The sequence below is a fragment of the Leptinotarsa decemlineata genome, unplaced genomic scaffold (genome assembly GCF_025532065.1).
Source record: "Leptinotarsa decemlineata unplaced genomic scaffold, Ldec_3_MD MMD2_tig00000505_RagTag_RagTag, whole genome shotgun sequence".
Lineage (NCBI taxonomy): Eukaryota > Metazoa > Arthropoda > Insecta > Coleoptera > Chrysomelidae > Leptinotarsa > Leptinotarsa decemlineata.
This window is the reverse complement of record NW_027412549.1, coordinates 12,668,648-12,682,362: the sequence shown is the minus strand read 5'-3', so window position 1 is coordinate 12,682,362 and position 13,715 is coordinate 12,668,648. Positions and strand designations below refer to the sequence as shown.

The window sequence follows — 13,715 nt, the reverse complement described above, 5'->3', positions numbered from 1 at the left end:
CACTGACTCTGTATTTCTGATTCTGCCGAAAAGTACTTTTCTCAATATACTAAAACTAAACGTAATGCTTTTTATCTACAAACTTAAAAAACATATTGAAGTTTTAGAGAAGAGAGAAGTAATTTTCAATAGAACTGATCTGAAACTCCATTACTACCAACGAGATGTTGGTACACAGATTAGTATAATATTTGGTTAATTGAATACAATAACCAAATTCACACAAGAGGGAAGGATTTTGATTTGTAACTTTATTTCATTTGGTTCATCATTAGTCAAACTTATTTTGAACTATCGAAATGCTCTAGTCTATCAGCAAGATACTCACAATGGGGTATAAACATTGTTCGTTCAACTACTATTCATTATTTGTTCAACAAAATCATTACTTTAGTGGAAATTTTCCCATTATCAAAACAAGCAAAGTTCTCCATCATCCTGCAGATATATATGTTTCTTCAACATAACTTTTACTCACATAGAAAATACATTTGATTATTTCAATCAGATCCACTATTTCACCCATCTTTAAATTTTGTTTGTTCAATAGAATATTCGAATTACTCTAAATCATTCTCGCTATCAATTAGACAAAATATTACTTGAATTCAATTCTTCTTTGAATTGAAATAACTAATGGATGTGATTGTTTCAATTTGATTTTCAATTTGATTGATTGGTTGAAAACAACAATTCTGGATGTTTGATGAAACTCCAAGGATTGAAAGACTTGGATTGGCCTCTCTTGTAGTTTGTGATTTTTTTATTTCATGGATAAAGACGGTTTTCACCACAAAACACTTTTGTATGTAGAATATTGCCAAACATCAATTGGAAATTTATTTTTGGGTAGGAATTAATAAGTTCTTGAAAAACATTCAATCTTCACACCAAACTAACTTTGAAACTGGAATATGTAATCATATGAGCGCACTACCCTGCTACTAGATACCGTGACAAGAGAACCAGCTGTACGTCACTTCGCTTCCATTTCATGTAGAATGACTCGATTTTCATACTTCTAAAAGAACTAGTAGATGGCGTAGGTAGCAACTCACTTCCATTGATTCAGAACTAGTTCTCAAATGATCAAAACTGACAACTTGAAAGCATACTTACCTGGCGTAGGGGTCAACCGTGATCATAAAGGCGGTTCCCCCAGGACGAGGCCCTTCCATTGCACTTCGGTTGGGCTGACCCCTGCGATTATCCCTAATGCGGATAACTCGGGCGCGTAATTTTTGGTAGTCGGGACTGCGTACGCGCTGTCCCGGTGTTAGGCTAAATTAAACACAATTCTTAGATTAGTACTATCTAGTTCGTAGTAACAAATGATTTCTAATGAAACAGAGAACATAATCAATAATGAAAGAGACCGGGAAGGATCTTTTTTGGAATTCGGTCGGTCTTGAGACAGTATTTTATAGTTTGGTTCTTGATAGGAACAGCAAATTTGAAGTGTGTCTTCTAGGTGGGCGTCAGTTAATCTCGAATGTTATTTGTTTCTCAAAAAAATCATATATCGAGTCGAACATAGTGGTCAAATTTATAGCTTAGTTTCTTGCAATTTTCATATTTTCTTGGAACATGTTTTGTCCAAAATTCTTCAGTGGATACCATTTTATATATTTACAAAAACACATCTTCTTGCAAATCAATTATCTCTATTTGAAGTGATGCCTTTGGCAGCCACATGCTGCTACATAAACTTCAAATGACGATTTAAGAAACGGAGATAGCTTGCCCATCTCTGCAAAGTCTTGGAATCTTGTAGCAAATTCGTTCCTAAGATCGGCCAGAAATTTCAGGAACACTGCAATGTCTTCTTCAGAGTTCTTTTTATATTAAAGAATTGTCGGAATATGAATAAATTCTTGTTTTGCAATATCTTTTTCAAAGATATCCAGCTTGCGATGAAAAGCAGACACGTTTTGTATCCGATCACATATAATTTTTGATTTCCTTGTGATTCTGTGTTAAGCCCATTTGAATTTACAAAATATCTTTTAAAAAAGCCACGACCAGCGTTTACGCTTGTTTGTGTTTTCTGACTCCCTCCGTATCTAAGATTTGCAAGAAGTAGGTTACTTCTTCTTTCATCAGCCAGAAACTTTCAATAACTTGACCTTCACTTAGCCAACGAACATTTTGTTGTGTTACAGTTAAGTCAGAATACGCTCTCAGAAAGAAACTTCTTGAAATGTCGGTGCTGAAGAGCAGAATGAGATCTCATAAGATTAATCAACTTGAGCAAGCTGTCCATCACTTCTTTCAGTGTAGCACTTGTAGTTTTCCACAAAGGGCTCTCTGGTGAATTATGCACATTATGCACTGATACGATATCAGACCTGAGTTTTTATCCCTGATTCTCTTTACTACACCTTTTCCTTTGCCAATCATTGCTGGGGCCCCGCCAGTTTAAAGCGACACCATTTTATCTTAACTAATGTTAGATTTAGTAATAAATTCATCAATGACCTTGAATAAATCTTCTCCTCGAGTGTAACATTTCAACGGCAATATTGCTAGCAACTCTTCCCGAAAAATCTGACACTCAGTATCAAGAAATCTTACGAAAATAGACATTTGTTCATCATAAACAATGTCACATGATTCATCAAGTGCTATGGCGTAGCGAGGTGCCTTTTACAGAGGTTCAAGAAGAGTGTTTTTAATATCAGCAGCAAAAACTTCCGTTTTTCGTGTATTACTTCTCGATGATAATGGAATACTTTGAAATGCAGCGACATCTTTTTTTCTTCAAAAAGTGCCGTGACTACTTCTAACATCCATTTTTTCAGATATATGATGGAATCGGCCGATACTTGATGAAAATCCATAACTAACGTATTCCAAAAACACTTTATTGTGAGATTTTCACTAAATTGTTTTACAAAAACGCAACACGTGTTTCGCCATACAATGGCTTCATCTGGCGTGTCTTTCAACTAATTCTACACATTCAATACTAAATATATATATATAGTTTATGGAGTACCTGAAATCAAAGTACCTGTAAACGAAGTACCTGAATTTTAAGTAGCTGATATTTTACCTGAGTTTCTAACGAATTAAATTACCTGCACTTATGTTCCATTTTCACATTTGAAAAAATATATTCAGTAACGGAGAGTTATTGAGTTCTAATTGATCATTCAGTAAATTACCCGAATTCCTGAATCTATTGATTTCTAAACATTCTAGATGATTAAGTTTCAAACTCTTCTCTTCTAAATGTAACACCTCGTACTCATGATTGAACTCGTGTCCTTCTGCTAAAAGATGGTTTGCAAATGTGGAATTGGTCTTTCTATTTACAAAGCTACTCCTATGTTCTTTAATTCGTTGGAAAAATGTTCTTCCTGTTTGCCCAATATACAGTTTTGGACAGGAGCCACAAGTCAGCTTAACTACTCCTGATCTATCCGACACCAAAGTTTTGTCCTTATTGTTTTTAACAAATTTACTTAGGTTATTATTCGTTCTATAAGCTACGTTTACGCCTTCTTTCTTCAAAAAACGGGCAATATTCCTGTTTGGTTCCCCCACATATGTCAATGTCTTATAACTCACGTTATCGCATCTTGAATATGGGTAGACCAGATCCATGGCTTGCTTTTGTCGTTTTTTGGAAAGAATGGAGTTTACAATATCTACCTTATAACCGTTATTAATCGCGATTTGTTTGATCAAATTCAGCTCTTTCTGGAAATTCCTATCAGATAGTGGAATATTCAATAATCTGTGAATCATACTATTGAATGCAGCAACTTTATGCTGGTACGGGTGTGTGGAGGAATTATGTATGATAATGTCCGTGTACGATGGTTTGTGGAAAATTGCAAACTCATGTTTATTGTTATTTTTCGTAATGGTTAAGTCCAGGTAATTTATTGAATTATTTACCTCCCTCTCAGTGGTGAATTTTATTGACGGGTGGATGGAATTGGCATATTCAATGAACTTGCCTAATTGCCTATCTGTACCAGTAAAACATACTAAGATATCATCTACGTATCTGTACCAGTACAAAAAATTGTTGGCTAACTGATTATTATGGATTTCATACTCTATGTTATCCATGAAAATTTCCGCCAGTAAGGGACTCAAAGGATTCCCCATTATCAGTCCTTCATTGCATGAAAAGAATTCTCCGTCAAACTGGAAATAATTTTGAGACACACAAATGGTGAGTAAATCAACAATCTCTTGTTTCATCAGTGGATTCACATGGTTTTTGTCTAAGAGACACTCCACTAGTCCAATTGTTTCAGTTGGCGGGATACTGGGAAATAAATTTTGGACATCGAACGATATTAATTTTGAGTTATCTGGGAGGATTACGTCTTTAATATTATCCACTAATTCATAAGAATTATTTATACTAAATTTAGGCTTGAAATTGGTATAGGTTTGAATCAATTTAATCAGGATTTCTGAGATTTTAACAGTAGGTGCCGTTACGAACGATACCACTGGTCTAATCGGGAAATTGGTTTTATGTAATTTAATAAGAGAATACAGTTTTGGTGGTTGTGGATTCATGATCAATGCTCTACATTTATCCTTTCCATGAATGGAAAGGATAAATGTAGAGCATTGATCATGAATCCACAACCACCAAAACTGTATTCTCTTATTAAATTACATAAAACCAATTTCCCGATTAGACCAGTGGTATCGTTCGTAACGGCACCTACTGTTAAAATCTCAGAAATCCTGATTAAATTGATTCAAACCTATACCAATTTCAAGCCTAAATTTAGTATAAATAATTCTTATCAATTAGTGGATAATATTAAAGACGTAATCCTCCCAGATAACTCAAAATTAATATCGTTCGATGTCCAAAATTTATTTCCCAGTATCCCGCCAACTGAAACAATTGGACTAGTGGAGTGTCTCTTAGACAAAAACCATGTGAATCCACTGATAAAACAAGAGATTGTTGATTTACTCACCATTTGTGTGTCTCAAAATTATTTCCAGTTTGACGGAGAATTCTTTTCATGCAATGAAGGACTGATAATGGGGAATCCTTTGAGTCCCTTACTGGCGGAAATTTTCATGGATAACATAGAGTATGAAATCCATAATAATCAGTTAGCCAACAATTTTTTGTACTGGTACAGATACGTAGATGATATCTTAGTATGTTTTACTGGTACAGATAGGCAATTAGGCAAGTTCATTGAATATGCCAATTCCATCCACCCGTCAATAAAATTCACCACTGAGAGGGAGGTAAATAATTCAATAAATTACCTGGACTTAACCATTACGAAAAATAACAATAAACATGAGTTTGCAATTTTCCACAAACCATCGTACACGGACATTATCATACATAATTCCTCCACACACCCGTACCAGCATAAAGTTGCTGCATTCAATAGTATGATTCACAGATTATTGAATATTCCACTATCTGATAGGAATTTCCAGAAAGAGCTGAATTTGATCAAACAAATCGCGATTAATAACGGTTATAAGGTAGATATTGTAAACTCCATTCTTTCCAAAAAACGACAAAAGCAAGCCATGGATCTGGTCTACCCATATTCAAGATGCGATAACGTGAGTTATAAGACATTGACATATGTGGGGGAACCAAACAGGAATATTGCCCGTTTTTTGAAGAAAGAAGGCGTAAACGTAGCTTATAGAACGAATAATAACCTAAGTAAATTTATTAAAAACAATAAGGACAAAACTTTGGTGTCGGATAGATCAGGAGTATATAAGCTGACTTGTGGCTCCTGTCCAAAACTGTATATTGGGCAAACAGGAAGAACATTTTTCCAACGAATTAAAGAACATAGGAGTAGCTTTGTAAATAGAAAGACCAATTCCACATTTGCAAACCATCTTTTAGCAGAAGGACACGAGTTCAATCATGAGTACGAGGTGTTACATTTAGAAGAGAAGAGTTTGAAACTTAATCATCTAGAATGTTTAGAAATCAATAGATTCAGGAATTCGAGTAATTTACTGAATGATCAATTAGAACTCAATAACTCTCCGTTACTGAATATATTTTTTCAAATGTGAAAATGGAACATAAGTGCAGGTAATTTAATTCGTTAGAAACTCAGGTAAAATATCAGCTACTTAAAATTCAGGTACTTCGTTTACAGGTACTTTGATTTCAGGTACTCCATAAACTATATATATATTTAGTATTGAATGTGTAGAATTAGTTGAAAGACACGCCAGATGAAGCCATTGTATGGCGAAACACGTGTTGCGTTTTTGTAAAACAATTTAGTGAAAATCTCACAATAAAGTGTTTTTGGAATACGTTATCCATTTTTTCACCATCTCAGAATCTGAAAATGGTTTCTGCTGTTTATTAAGCATCCAGCACACACGTAGCGCTGCATCTGTGGATTTTTATTGCTCGTTTATGCAACGAACTAGTAATTTTGTGCTTTTTTTGTGAGAACTGAGATAATAAGTTTTTCTTTACGAGCCTTACTGCTAAGAGGACAGTTTTTGTGAAATTACTGATGAGTTGTTTCCTAGTGTCGCTTCAAAATACCACTCTCAACAATAGAGCCAGTTTTAGTGCATATAAGGTACACTGGAACCGCTTGAGGCTTATTAGGCAGCGTAAAACAATATCGTTCAGTCCATTCTGCCAGAAACCTCCTATTTTCACTGTCCACTTCACGTTTTTTAGAATCCATATTAGCATAGGTACGAAAATATTATGAAAACGCGAAAAATCACAAAACAAATGAATGGTTGTTCCGCGGTTTGTGCTACGACTGACAGTCTGCTTCCCCCTCTCACACGCCCGCACCCCCGATTTTGATACTCGCTCGCGATTGTTTCACCAAAACAAAATAGTGGCAAGCGCGCAAAAACACACATACACTTGAATGGCAAAAAATTGAAAGTTGGCTGATAAGTCAGTGGAATAAGTCCAATGTTTTTGTAAAGAGTGAAAAAAAATGAACTTTTATATACCATGTCATTTGTTATGCAATTTTCTACATGCAATTGTTTAATAATTGTATTTTGAGATTATATGCATTAAATGGAAATTTGTGTTTCACTGAATTTTTTCGCTATTTTGGATGTAACAATATGTAACCGAAAGTTTTTTTGCTTTAACGATTTTCAAACTTTTCAAAAAATTTGTCATTCAGCTTTTTCTATAATCCGTAATTATAGAATTTCTAGACTCTGTATAGTGTAAAGAAGTGTCATATGGTTTTACGATATATGAGGCTGAAAGTTTGATTATTGTTGTTTGCGATTTAATAGCCTGAGACCAGAACAATATAATTACAATCATAAACAAATAAACATGTATCCTTTCAACTTTCTGTCTTTGAATCTCTATTCCACACTACTTACTGATGTGCTTGAATGTTCGAAATTATTAAGATATCAAATGTTCCAGTGAAATATTCATCCGATTATTCGTTGCCAATGTCAGCAGAAAGTCAAATTATGTTTTATTTCACATCATGGTTATTTCAACTTATTAAATATCAAAATTAAAAAAAAACTTAGTCGTTTACTAGATGAATGAATGAACAATATTCCGAGGTCAAACATTTTTCGTCGTGATTTTCCAGTTAATTATGCATTAGTTAATTAACAATGTTTTCTACTTAGACAGGAACATTGCAAGTGTGATAATTGTTTAATAACAAATCTGAGATTTTTTCCTTCCCTGGAGCTATTTTTAGGGGTTTCAGAATAGAATCCTGTTGGAAAAATAAAAAAAATGTTGTCTTTTCAATTTATCAACATATCACTTAGGTTAAAAATTAAAAACCTTCATTAATCATTGTACAAGTTACATGCATTTTTTGTAAATTTATAAATATACCTATGAAAAATGAGAATTGAAATTGAATTTAATGTTTTTATATATACCTACTACTTGAATTTGTAACTAACGTTACTGTAGTTTCGTCCTACAAAGACTTTTTCAAACGAATACAATGAGTTGATTGATCTTTATTCTCTTCATGGTATAACCAAGTGTGCGAATAGTTTTGAAAATGAATTAATGAAGGTCTCTAAGGATTTTGATGAAATGTAAAAGTGTACTGACGACACTAATGGAGCTATCAACCGACCTGTGATACACTGGATCAACGGTCGGCAACAGGTGGACCGCGAAAAGTCGAACATCGGACCGCCAAATATTGTAATGTGTATACCAAGTATGAAAATTAATACGTAGATAGGGTATACTATACCTTTATTAATTGATGTAATATTTTAAAGCCACATAGAATTCAACTAAGTATGCCTAAGTATTGCTTAGTCAACCTGTTTTACAAGTACCTACAATTGAAATGGATTCTAAAAAGCATGAAGTGGACAGTGAAAATAGGATGTTTCGGGCAAAATGGACTGAACAATATTGTTTTACGCTGCCTAATAGGCCTCAAGCGGTTCTAGTGTGCCTACTGTCGCTATTGTTGAGAGTGGTAATTTGAAGCGACACTACGAAACAACTCGCCAGCAATTTCACAAAAACTTTCCTCATGGCAGTAAGGCTCGTAAAGAAAAACTTCATAAATATCTCAGTTCTCACAAAAAAGCACAAAATTACTAGTTTTTTGCAAAAACGAGCAATAAAAATCCACAGATGCAGCGCTACGTGTGTGCTGGACGCTTAGTAAACAGCAGAAACCATTTTCAGATTCTCAGATGGTGAAAAAATGTATGTTAGAATTAGTCACGACGCTTTTTGAAGAAAAAAAGATGTCACCGCTTTCAAAGTATTCCATTATCAGCGAGAAGTAACACACAAAAAACGGAAATTTTTGCTGTTGATATTAAAAACACTCTTCTTCAACTTCTGTAAAAGGCACCTTGCTACGCCATTGCACTTGATGAATCATGTGACATTGTTGATGATGAACAAATGTTTATTTTCGTAAGATTTTCTGACACTGACTGTCAGATTTTTAGGGGAGAGTTGCTAGCAATATTGCGGTTGAAACGTTACACTCGAGCAGAAGATTTATTCAAGGTCATTGATGAATTTATTACTAAATCTAACATTGGTGGTGTCGCTTCATATTGGCGGGGCCCCAGCAATGATTGGCAAAGAAAAAGGTGTAGTAAAGAGAATCAGGGATAAAAACTCAGGTCAAATATCGTATCAGTGCATAATTCACCTGTCAGCCCTTTGTGGAAAACTTAGTGCTACACTTAAAGAAGTGATGGACAGCTTGGTCAAGTTGATTGATCTTATGAGATCTCTTTCTGCTCTTTAGCACCGACATTTCAAGGAGTTTCTTTCTGACAGCGTATTCTGACTTCTGCAACACGACAAAATGTTCGTTGGCTAAGTAAAGGTCAAGTTATTAAAAGTTTCTGGCTGATAAAAGAAGTGACCTCTTTCTTGCAAAACTTAGGTGCGGAGGGAGCCAGAAATCACAAACAAGCGTAATATTCTGGTCGTGGTTTTTTTAAAAAATATTTAGTAAATTCAAATGCGCTCAACACAGAATCACAAGGAAATGGAAAAGAATATGTGATCGGATACAAAATGTGTCTGCTTTCAAACGAATACAATGTTGTATTCGTTAGAAATATTGTGAGCACAATATGGTATGAAAACATAGGAAGTTTTAATTCTCATCTTCATGATGATTTCTTACCATGCACGTAGTAACTAACGGCTACATCCATCAGTTCAATAAAGAAATAGTTATTGTTTGAGAACGGATTTGTCAATTAACAATTTTTTTCTACCACTTGAAATTGATATTACGGAATCATTTATTCAATATTAATGTATCTTGCTCTTTGATAAGTAAAAAAAAGTTTTTATTCAAACTTTCATTGTTTGTTCAATAAACAATTTGTTTAAACAATTTAATTTTTTCAATATATTTTTTCCTTTTTCAACACAATGTAATAAAAACAAATATGTATCATTTTCACCTGGTTTTTTATGTTTGAACTTATTATAACTTATGAACTAATCGAGATGCGATGAAAAAACTCAGGACTTATTCATTCTCTATTAATTAAAGTACACATTCAGCCCAAAATTCAAACTATCACCCGCTTATTCATTCCATTCATAAGCATTTGTTTACAAATAAATCAGCAATTTGTATTCAATTTTTATGTCTAAATATTTTATAAACCATAATAAATACGACTATATCACTCATGTAACTTTTAATATTCATCAATAATTTCAGCTTGTCGATTTCACTTTAAATCTATTATTTTATGAATCATGAATAAAAATAAGTTAACAAGAAATTTTTTCCTTAAGTTCATAAGCCTTAGCATCTTACCAAGTGAAAATGAACTAGGAAATGTGTTTATTATTGTTTTTCATTATTATTGTTTACATTCTTCAAAAGTTTTTTTAATTCCATTTCAGATTACTATTTTTCTGAGAACGTTCCTCAAATGGCTTAAGATCTTCAGTATTGTATTGTTCTTCATTTTTTACGTTTTCTTCTTCGTTTGTTTCGCTCCCTAGCGTCTAAATGATAATGAAGATGCCAGTGCACAAAATGGTGAGTCCATTGATGGATTACTATACAATCCATCTGGTCATCAAAAACTTATCAACACAGTCGAGGCAAATCCAGATTGATTTTTTCATATACAAATGCTATAAATGGAATGAATAATTTGGTAAGAATTTGAATTTTGGGCTGAATTTCTGAAGTTCTAAGTTTTTTTCATCGTATCTCAATTAGTTTATATGAAAATGAAGTAAAAATGAAGGACTAAAGAAGGAGAGAATTTTTAAAATTCGTTATAAAATGTAAATATATAGAAAATATAACAAATTATTCATTAAATAAAAAATGAAAATTTGAATGAAAACTGATTTTTTTCAGTTATCAAAGAACAAGATGAATTATGATTTGAAAAGTTCCTTAATATTAATTACAAGTGGTAGAAAAAAAATTGGTAATTAGCAAATCCGTTTTCAGGCAATACTTTTTTTTAAGAAACGTTTATCCAGTAGGTGCCTGAATTTTGTCAATTTATAATTTTGAAGGTCAAAAGTAGGCGTGTCTTGCGCAAGCCAGAGTATCCGTTTTTACACATTGTTACATCCATTGTTCCCTCTGGGAAAATTATAAATATTGGTCCTACAGTTCTGGGGGGTTGTATTTGTTTGGGAAATTTCTTTGTCTTCTCAATCTTTTTACAAATGTGAAAAATGTCATAGTTTTTGAGATATTAGCGAAAAAAGCAAACCCCAGTTTTTTTCAGTTAATTTTGTAAAAATCACCTACACGCTTTTCCGAATTGTTCATATTTTTCGGAGGCGGAGAAAAAAAATTGACCTAAAAGGCACTTGTGGATCAGAGTATTGTGGAAATCACTCCCTTGCTTTAAGGGCTTATTTTTGAACTTTTTTAGCAGATCCAAAGCGACCGTAAAAAAAAGATGTGAGTTATAATGTGTATACAATTCAATTACCTACATTTTACATTCGTCAAGTAATCATTCTAAATTTCATGATTCTGAAGATGACTTTTTTAATGATGTCTCATCCTTCGAACCTATAAGGGAAGTACTAAAGTATAAATCCGATAAAAATCTGAAACTCGAAGAGTTACCATAATTCGCTCACGTTATATGAGTTTCACGTATTTAGTTGAATTAGTTTACTCTTCACGCAAAGTTTTAATCAATTCATTTACTACGTTTTTCGTTTACGCGTTTTCACAATATTTCCTCGAATGACTCACAAGGTTCTCTATACTTTGCATAGAGATGTTTTTAAAAAACAATCATAATGTGTTTCAATTAGGGGAGCTCGGGAATGAATATAAACAGATATAACTTATATGTTATTCAAGTAACATTTTATTGTAAGATTAGGAAATAGAGTGTGGCGAATGCTCTGCAGTATATACAGGCCAAACTGGTAGAAATTTTGAAATAAGACTACGTGAACACGTCTGTTTGGACAAAAAATCTGCAATGTACGAACATCTTCAAGAATCAAACCACAAGATAAAAGAAGATAACCTCAAAATCCTACATATATGTAATAAAGGGAGAAAAATGAATCTGTTGGAGGCCATGGAAATTAACAAATCAATTAAAAACCAGAAACATATACCCCTAAATGAGCAACTTGATTTATGTAGGTCTCCTCTCTTGAATTTATGAGTTTAACAACCCGTAGAATTTTCAGGATGATTTTTCAAGTTGGCATCCTATCTCTCAAATACCTGTCCTTGCAGCAAACCTGAAAATTCTATAAATTCGATGTTTCAAAATTCAGAGTCCAGTTTTATACTTGATATTGGGATCAAACCCGAAACCGGTCGTATAAATAAAATGTTCCAGTGGTATTTAGACAAAAGTGTTTTTATTCATTTCATTTAAGATATTTCATACTTGTTTGAAGAAAAAAATAGAATGAACTAATTGAAATGAAAATTATCCACCTGTTAATCAAGTAGCTGATTCAGGAGGACTTTCTTTCAGTTTGTGTCTGAAAGTTACTTCTTTGCATGATCTACACATCCATGTATAGAGTTACTTATTTTCAAATTGATTATTTCCTACCTTTCTTTGGAAGATTCCCTCATTCTTTTTTTGTATCAAGATAGAGTAGTAGAAAGCCAAAAACTTTCTTTCCCAAAAATTAATCACTCCTAAAAATATAATCCCTTCAATTCAAATAAGATTCCTCTTGGCTGGGATTAAATCAAATAGGTGAATGAATGTCATTATCGATGACATAAGCAGATCAAGCTTATTCCGTGACATTAAAAAATCGTAATTCATGAATGAATTGTGTGTATTTTCTATAATGTTATCCAATTTGGTACTGAAGAGCCTTGGGGCAAGTGTCTTAGGGCGAAACATCGACGTATACCAGTGAGGATGACAGTGTTCCATGTAAGTGCAATTTGTTACCATTCATTTAAAGTATAACTCATATGAATGATATCTGATTTTTATTCCACAACGAATATTTGAAATACAAACTGAGTAGAGAATAGTATCTTCTGTATAATTCAGTGTTCATATAGAAGTATTTGTTTCGAAAGAATTTGTTTCTTTCGTGTAATTCAATGTTTATATGAAAGTAGCTGTTTCAGGAGGACTTTCTTTCAGTTTGTGTCTGAAAGTTACTTCTTTGCATGATCTACACATCCATGTATAGAGTTACTTATTTGATTACTTCCTTCCTTTCTTTGAAAGATTCCCTCATTCTTTTTTTGTATCAAGATGGAGAAGTAGAAAGCCAAAAATTTTCTTTCCCAAAAATTAATCACTCCTAAAATTATAACCCCTTCAATTCGCATTTTTTATATTCACAACTCAATGTATTTACGCTATTCTTAGCCCAGTTCTTGGCCCTATTTATGTATTGATAAAAAAGTACATAATTTGCAACACACGCTTTATTGTGAGATTTTCGTATAACACTTCACAAAACCGTAACAAGTGTTTCACTACCCAACAACTCTTTCAACCATGACTTATGCATGTGTTTTTGTAGCTACATATCTCAATAAATATTTATTCTACTGTGTCGTAGTATATACTCTATGCATTGGTGCTGTTCATTTTTTGAAAATTTCAATTTTTTTACTCTTTTCGGATTATTACTATTCAAATTGAACCAAAGCGCTACCAAAACAGCTCGAAAAATTAATCAGGCATTTGGCATTGATAGTGTTAATCAACTCACTGTTCGACGTTGGTTTACGAAAATTCGTTCCGGAGATGTT

The 13,715-nt window shown here is 33.2% G+C and overlaps 1 non-coding gene across 1 annotated transcript; it reads left to right on the top strand.

The window, feature by feature from the left end:
* The first annotated feature begins 1,111 nt into the window (after window positions 1-1,111).
* Window positions 1,112-1,275, top strand: LOC111504880 (U1 spliceosomal RNA). Its single transcript, XR_002722055.2, has one exon. It is a non-coding gene; the product is annotated as a U1 spliceosomal RNA (small nuclear RNA).
* Window positions 1,276-13,715: the final 12,440 nt, after the last annotated feature.